Source organism: Lycium barbarum, chromosome 11, assembly GCF_019175385.1.
Source record: "Lycium barbarum isolate Lr01 chromosome 11, ASM1917538v2, whole genome shotgun sequence".
NCBI classification, from domain to species: Eukaryota; Viridiplantae; Streptophyta; class Magnoliopsida; order Solanales; family Solanaceae; genus Lycium; species Lycium barbarum.
Window position 1 is genome coordinate 73,861,794 of NC_083347.1, and position 9,442 is coordinate 73,871,235.

Genomic DNA, 9,442 nt, shown 5'->3' on the forward strand with positions numbered 1-9,442 from the left:
TGGAAGGAAGCTTCTGTAGCTATAAGCTAAAGAGCTGATAACTGTAAAGGAGTGTTCAACCCTTTCACAAACCTACCAACTCTCTCAGCCTCAGTAGGCAACAACTGTAGAGCATAACAGGATAAGGAGCGAAAACGGGCCTCAGAAGCAGCAATTGAAGAACTCCCCTGCTTGATGTGACTGAGCTTGTCAAGCCTCCTATCTCTCAAAGTACACAGAATGTACTTCTCCAAAAAGACTGAATAAAACTGAGTCCAAGTCAACGGAGGAAACCCAGCTATCTACACTCCACATAAGCTCTCCACTATAACTTGGCATCACCTAAAAGCTGGAAGGTCAAAACTCTACACCATGGCTCTCAATCACCCCCAACTTGTACAGCCTCGCATGACAATCAATAATAAACTCATAAGCATCCTCGGACTCTGTTCCATAGAATATAGGAGACTTCATCTTGGTGAACATCCAAAATAGATCATGCTCCTCATCGTCATCACCGGTCCTGCCACTGGTCTAGGAAAAATCTCTGGTTCTGGAGCCTCATCTAAATGTGAAGCCACTGCTGCAGCGTGCTGTGCTCTTGGAGCATGGAATCTGTAAGGAATCTAGTCAGCTAATCTCACACTCTGGCCATCTAGAGTAGCCGGTAATACACCTGCCTCAGTCAATCCGTTCAGCAGGTTCAGTACACAAACCATAACATCTAATAATGCTGGAGTAGCTATAATATATGGCTGAATTGGTGTCGCTTCAAAATATGCCCCCTCATCCATAACTGCCAGAGGCGCGAGGAAAACTCATCTACCACCAGCCTAACCAGCCTGACCAGCCACAGGAGCCCCGCTCCTAGCTTGTGCTGCTCCCCGGCCTCTATCGCGTCCACAGCCTCTTACCTGGTCTCTACCACGAGCTGCAGCCCCGGCAGCCAGCTTAGGTACCTTAACAACGACTGTCCTAGCACGATTCCTCACCGTCTGTAAGAGAATTGAATGAAAAGTCAGATACCAATTTAAATCATCCAAATATCAATTGGAATCAAGTAGCACGAAGGAAAGAAACGGTTTGAGTTTTCCTAGTGTCGCATAGCCTCTCAATGGTAATTACAGACGTCTCCGTACCGATATGCAAGACTATACTAGACATGTTATTGTGCAATAATATGGAAAAACCTAGGGCTCTGATACTAACTTTGTCACGACCCAACCCGTCGTGATGGCACCCTCACTAACCCCTTAGTGGGCGAACCATCCCTTTAACCAATTAATCATTCATTTATCCAATTACAAGTTAAAGAAAAACAAAATCAATAATAATATGTCTAAGTCATGCCATAGATAGTAAATAAGTGTGGAATACTACATATTACAACCCCAAAATCTGAAAGTCATCGTACAAAGACTCTAACTATATATAATGTCTAAGAAATACAAAGTATCTGAATATAACAATAATGTCTGGAAATGGAATGGACATCAAATAAAAATATATATTCAAGCGGGATGGCATTGATAGGAGCTCACTCTCGGATCTGGTCAGGAAGTAGGCTCAGGCTAGATGCGAGGTATAGAAGACGACTCCGAATGCAATCTGCACTCAAAAAGGGTGCAGCAAGGTAGTATTAGTGCAAACACTATGTAACGATAGATATCATAGGCCGACTAAGATTAGTATCATGCATACATTCATAAAACCAGCAAGATAGATAGATAGGCACAACAACAACAACCAATCAACAATGAATCACAGAAATTAGATGATATGTAATGCAATGCAACCAATGATTAGTATCTCAACCGTACAAACATGATAAAGGCCTTGTTCACACGATATTCATGACCTGCGAGGGACCCAATGTGTCCATGTACTACTTGCTCCGAAACTGATCTCGAATCACTAGCCCATAACTAGGCCACATCCTCACCCCCTGTTAAATGTGCCTATATATATATATATATATATATATATATATGTCCGTACCCAAGCTAAGTCTCGAGATATGGTTAAAGTCTAGAACCCAATATGAAGCACCACTCAAATGTAAGCTTGATCAATCAACAATATCAACGCCACATAAGTACAAGTCACAATGCCACAAGTCATAACAAGACTCAGATAAATCAACTCAATAGTTGCATGAAACAAACAAGCTATCTCAATCAACACGAAGAGTATATATATCAACCCCTTCCTGGCAATAACACAACAAATACATTTAACGAGCCGTTTGGTCGTTATAGCCTTTTCGGTGCTTTTGACCCTTTACCGAGCTTGTTTAGCTCACATTTAACCTGAACGGACCATTGACATGTTTTTCGAGGTCTTTGGATAAGATTTGGGTGACTTTGTGGGAAATTTGGGCTTAAAGGGAAAGAAAGTTGACTTTTGGGTAAACGGACCTTTTTCGGGAATCCACCAACTTTGAGAGGTCTGGATGGTCTTTTAGAACTCGGGTGCATTTTGGGATTTGGATTGGGAAGTTTCTTATAAGGTTTTGGGGGTTGACTCGATCAACAAGACCTCTGTTAGGAATTTCGAGGCCACGAGTGCGTTCATAGCGTATTTTTATGTATGTTTGCATATATGATTTATGAGCAAATGTCCTCGGATGATAGTTAGGATTTCTGGTTGAATTAGTGAAACTTGGGATTTTCGAGTGTCTGGTGCCCGCTATGGCGGCACCAGGACCGCGGCAGCGGTACCGCTTTAGCGGTGGCCCTGGCTCTATAGCGGTTTGGTACTTTTGACAAGGACCACAGAAGCGGTCACGAGACCGAGGGAGTGGGACCACTGAAGCGCTAATGTTAGCGCGGAAGCAGGTGACGGGTTGTTAGATTCATTAAATGTGTGTTAAAAGCCCTAAGTCTTTCATTCAATACCTCTATTACTTTAGAGCATTTTAGAAGCATTCAAGACTGTTCTTTGTAGAAAATCATTGTGGTAAGTTCTTTCACCTTCCTTTCCATTCCTTGTTCCATTAATCACCTTAGGAATCCATTGATCATGCTAGTTTCCTTAAAAAATGGTGGATTGAAAGAGGGTTTTATGGGTTCTTTGTTCTAGGCTATAAACCTTGTATTATTGATTGGGTTAGCATCATTAAGCATGGAATTGATGATTAGAAACTATTATTGCATGATTCCTTCCTAACTAGTGGCTAATTTATGAAATTGGAAGTTAGGGTTCATACCCAAATTTGGGGGTTTTGCCTAGAATTCGAATTTAAGTGATTTGTTAGTTCTTATAGCTTATAATTGATGGGAATTGATTACCTAGAACATTAATTTTATGTTGATACCTATAGATTCCTAATTTCATCTTTTTAATTCATAAACCTCATTCCATAGGTTGAGATTTGGGTCTTGAATAGAAGTAAATTTTTTAATGATGTTTCTTCTTGATTCTAATTTCATAATTCGAATATGATTAGACTTCCATTATCTTGAGGCTTAAAAGAAGGGAAAGACTAAGGTTTGACTACTGGAGACTTTGCTGCTTGACTCTCCAGGTAGGTTACAGTTTACCTTATGGTGAGACTTCTATTAGCGAAGCATATGTTTAGATGATATTGTTGTAGAATACATGTAAACCTTCGGGTATGAAGTTGGATTGGATATTTTCTTAGGTTGGTCCTTGTTGTGTGATTTAAGGGCTAGCCACCCCGTTGCGTTGTTGACTTATCCTGTTCTATTTATTTATTGACTCGTTGCCACGTTGAGACATCGGATATTGGTGATTAGTGATATATCATGGCTATGATATTGTAGCACTTTACTTGATTGATATTGAGGTAAGAGTTGTGATTCCATTGTGGCTTATTGTGTGACCTTATTATTGATATTACTTGTGTGTCATGTGTGGTACTGTTTGGGATTGAATTGGTTGATCATATTACATTGCATCGTATTCATACTCATTCCCATGATACATTGGTATTGCATTGTTATGGTACTGAGGATGGAAAGTGAGAAAGAAATACTGATGCGTTGAAACACATTATTTATCGAGTCATCTCTGGGCTGTGTGCGGAATGACTGATATGAGGGGCAAAGATGGGAATGAATCATCTTTAGGTTGTGTACGGAGTGATTGGTACATGGACTTCGTGGGACCCCATGGGTTGTGCTGCCGAGATGTGATGTTCCATCGGTCGGAGTGCATGTGTACGGTGCATATGCATTGCATTCATCATTCATACATTTTTTCATTGCATTGTACCTCTTGGTTTTCTATGATATGGTTGTGATATACTGAGACTTGGAATAGTTGGGTTTAGATGCTATAACATAAGTGGTGACTTGTTGAGATATGATTGTGATATACTGGTTCGGAATGGTTGGACTGATACTTGTCACAGTTGGGTTTAGATTCTATAACATAGGTGATGACTTGTTGTGATATGATTGTGACATACTTGTTCGGAATGGTTAGACTGATACTTGTCAATGTTGGGTTTAGATGCTATAGTATAGGTGATGACTTGTACTGTGGATATGGATTTATGTTGACTTGTACCTTGTTGTATCTTGCTTTGTTGTCTTTATATACGTTAGCTAGTCTTAGTCGGCCTATGATACCTACCAATACTCGTTGTTTGTACTGACCTGCACTTGTTGCATTCTTTTATGAATGCAGAGTACCAGGTTGGATCTTTTTTTACCCCTCGTGGCTGATATTCGAGGATTGCTGATTCGAGTCTCTTCAGGGTGAGCATAAGGACACTCGCTTCCCGAAGACTCTTCTTAGTATTATGTCTTGCTTTCCATTCTGAGACATGATTTTGAGACTATTCATGTATTATTACTCAGACTTCTAGTATTTGGTTTAGATGCTCTTGTATGACCAGACCAGATACTGGGGTGGATTTCAATTACTTCTGCACTTATTTATATTATATTGTCAGACTTACGTTATTTTACTTTCTTCCGCTATTTTCTATCTTTTGTGAATGTTGGGTTAAGGGTTTGCCTACCGTGGTGGAAAAGGTAGGTAACCGCATGACTTAGTGGAATTGGGTCGTGACAATACACCTCATGGTTCAATACATAAAGTAACAGCAACAAGCCCACAAAATCAGAAGTCATACCAACCTAGGTAATATCCAACCGGACTTCATTCCCGAAAGCCTAATCATGCTTTCTCCCATCAATTCTACTATATATATATATATATAATCTACTAATCAAAGTCTAACTTAAGTAAACCATAACCTACCTCGAATGCAGAATTGGAGCACGAGCTACTCCACTCGAGCTTTCCCCTTGCGTAATGCCTCGAAACGCTCAAAGTCTAGCAATAGCAACACTAAGTAAGTGATAGGCCATCTAATTGGAAGAAGAATCAATTTGGGGAAGAATACCCAAAATACCCCTAATGAATCACATGGGAAAAATCGGAAATTAAGGGTTAAATTGCCCTACCCTTTGTCCCAACAAACATAATTCTCAAATTCATGGGTTTCTAATCACTTTAGACCCTTCAATTTCATAAATTAGTCAAAACCCCCAAATTGGGGTGAAACCCTAAATCTCATAAATAGATTCTTGAACTATAGAACAATTCCATCCTAGAATATGTTAATCTACACTTCTAGCTGATAAAAACAATAAGTTAATCAACAATAACCAATTTTACTAAAGGTTTCATGATTAGGAGTCTAAGTCTCAACCCAACACTCTAGGACCTTAAACGACCATGGAAACTCAAGAAATGAAGGTAGATGGGCAAGATAAAGGTTTAGAACTTACCCTCAAAGATGATTCCACCAAGTCTCTTCAATATTCACCTCCCCAAGCTCTTATAATTAGGTTTTAGAAGTGTTACACTAATGGTTCGAACCTAGGAATATAAAAGGAGTTTCTGGTCCTATTGATCTGCTACAGAAGTCACCAGGATTGCTATGGCGATCCCGCTGTAGCGGTCGGGCCTTCCGCTATAGCGGAAATCATTAAAGGCCATCCCTCGCCATAGCGACCAGGACTGCGCCGTACGGCGGTCAAACAATCTACCATGGTGGAATAAAAAAAGTCCATTCTATCTCTATGACGGTCAAAACCCCACCATGGTGGTATCGCTATGGCGGCACTAAGCCCGCCGTGGCGGTCAAACCAGAACCAGCAAAATCTGGTTTTTCACAAGTGTTTCCCAAAATCCCAAAATCAATCTGAGGCCTCCCGTACACAAACCAAATATGCACACACATATAAAAACACGCTACGACTCAACCGTGGCCTCGAAAGTCCTAACGGAGATCTGATTTAACAATTCAACCCCCAAACAGATAAAACCTCATGCCTGTCACACCCCAACCTTGGGAGGTGTGGCCAGCACCTGACACTCGAAGGCTCGAGCGAACCAACCGTGATATCGGAACTTCTAAACATGTACCGTGGGCCATCAAGTCGGCCAAATAACGACAATATGAATAAAACATGATAACCCATAACCAGAAAAGGCCTAACCAGATATATATATATATATATGAATAACTAGGGCCGACAAGGCCACAACAAAGAAAGTAAACTAGTTTGAAGTCCGGCAAGGACAAACACAACACCTATACACTGACTGATAGTCTGTAAGCCTCTAAGAGGATTACAATGCGTAACTGGTCGGGATAGGGCCCCGACGTACCCATAGCCATGCTCATAATATAAATACATCCAGGCATTCCTACTCAAGACTCTGACAAACAACTCCGGAGAAACAGAGTGCAACAACCAACCGCTGAACATCTGGTGCCCTACCTGGGTGACACACCAACCTGTATATCTGCACCTATGGGCATGATCACAGCGCTCAAAAAAGGTGTTAGTACGAACGATGTACCATGTATGTAATAGGGTAAGCATAAACGTAAGAGATATAGATAACATAAGAAGATGTACGGAGAGACAACTTGAAACTCTGAACAAAGCCACTGTGGGCACCCATAACTCTGATATGAATGTAAATACATGCTCATAAAATCATTCCTCATTGTAGAGACATCTATCATAGCATATAATAAATCCCTCTGTGGGGTAAGCTCATAATCATCTCTGCCCAATTGATTAATGGCGATGCACAGCTACATGCCTACCCGGCCGTCTACGATATGACTCGATAAAGAAAGAAACATGTCTAGGTGCACACATAAGTGCCTATCCGGCCATCTATAGCGTGACTCAGTATTGAAAACAAATATCTATAAGTGCAATGAAAGACTAACCTTAGAAGAGATATCATAAGAAGAGTCGGAGTGACTTATCGTCGTTACTCTCCGACTATCGTTATTGTCGCTATGTTTTTTATCTTTTCAATTCAAGCAACAACACATGTAAAAAATAGGAGATGTACTTCAATAAGAATTATATAAGTGATAAAGATCAGCTCAACTGAATAAATGTCACGACCCAAACCGATGAGTAATGACGAGTGTCTGACCTCTAGCGACACAAACACCCCTAAACACATATCTGAACCATACTGAACAGCAAGGGCCCATAAATGGCATAAATTGATCTCATAAAAGGGAAACATCAAACTCTGTACAATCTGTATATACACATACATACTGAAGGGTAGTGCAAGCCAGCTAGGCTGCTACATATACTGTGCACAAAAGAATGGGAACCGACAAGGCTACATCATCTGACTACTACATACAACTGTCTACAGACCTCTACTAGAATGAAAGTTGTAGAAAGGATGGGACAAGGCCCCGTCATACCCATATGCATGTACATCCAAAAGGCTAGCATACCAAAATAAACTGCAACTCCGGATCAATGGAGCGCACTGACCACTGCTGGATAGAAGTCCTACTAAGCTGGACCACCTGTCGGTCTACCTGAACCTGCGGGCATGAATGTAGCCCCCCGAGCTACAGGGAGTCAGTACGGATAATGTACTGAGTATGTAAAGCAAAAGAGCAACATATATATATATATATATATATATATATATATATATATATACAAGAATCATGACTACGATCTGAACTCATAAGCTAAAATGACTATCTGCATGTATCTGCATAAACCTGTAAACTGACTATGCCTCTGTGGGCGCACAATATACATGCTCTCAGTAATAATCATGCTCATATACATAAATATAGGTCATAGCGTTGAGGAACGTTTAGCGCCATCCATATCCTATGTAATAGTAATGTCGGGGGACGTATGGCCCGATCCATATATCATATAATAACGCCGAGGAAAGTACGGCCCGATCCATATATCGTCATCAAGGTGCACCAGCTGATTAGGTGGTAATGCGTATATAACGCCTACCCATTTTCCATACCCCATATACATATAATGCTTGCGTATATAACGCCTTCTGGTCATGGGTCAAAATACATATATATGAATGAATGTAATGCATGAATAACTGTATACATAAAGCTGGACCCATGAACAGAAGGAGCAATCATAAACGGGGTACATGATCTTCAAAGACTGAAGTACTCCCTATGCTTCTAAGAGTAGACTAATATGGAAGTTCATGTTACACCTCGGAAATTCTGGATTTGTTGCCTTGTGAGCAGTCTAATGTGAGCTTAAGGTGATTATGAAGTCCTTAAAAAATTAAAGGAAGTATTAGATAGCTTAAAGCACCTACTATAAAACTTTGAAGTCATATGGATATGTGAAATCTAGTTTGTTGAAGGAAGTGAAATGTAAGTCATGTTCGGAAAGGTTTTTCACTATTATTGAGCTAATATTTATTTGGTATTGTCTTCAGGCGATACTATAGGGCCTATTTTATGGTTAATGAAGTGTTATATAAGTGCCAAGGAGGTTCCACAAGGATTGGAGATCAAACGAATCAACAAGAGAGAGTTTCGGATAACTGTGAGTTATACGGCCACTTATACGATCCGTATAAGGGGGGTCCGAATAACATGATCCTTAGAGAAAGGGGTATGTTCATGGTGGTGTTATACGGTCCACTTATACGGAACGTATAAGTCCATTGGGCAGCTTTATTTGTTTTGTATAAATAGATGACCCTTGTTCTTTTATTTCATTTTCCACATTTACCCAAGTCTTGAGAGCTCCAAAACCCTTCTCCAAACATTTCCCACTCAAACCCAAGAGAAATCAAGATCAAATAGCAAGATTTAAGGTGTTCATGTGTTGCAAGGCTTACTAGGGTTAATAGACTTCAAGAACAACTTGAGTATTGAAGCTAGGGTTTTCACCCAAGGTGATATCTTGCTCCAAAGACCATTCTTATGAGATAAAAGTTTAGTTTTCATGCTTATTTCATGTTATCAAGAATGCTTGGTTGTTGAACAACTTGGGTAGAAGAGGAAAGTAGAAAGTGAGATCTAAATGTGGCTTTTATGAAGTTTTTGAGTAGTAAGCTAACGTGCGTTATGATTCTTAGTATAATATGGGTATAATCTTGTTATGGAAGAAAATCATGATGATGAGGAAGTGTTGTATGAAAATGT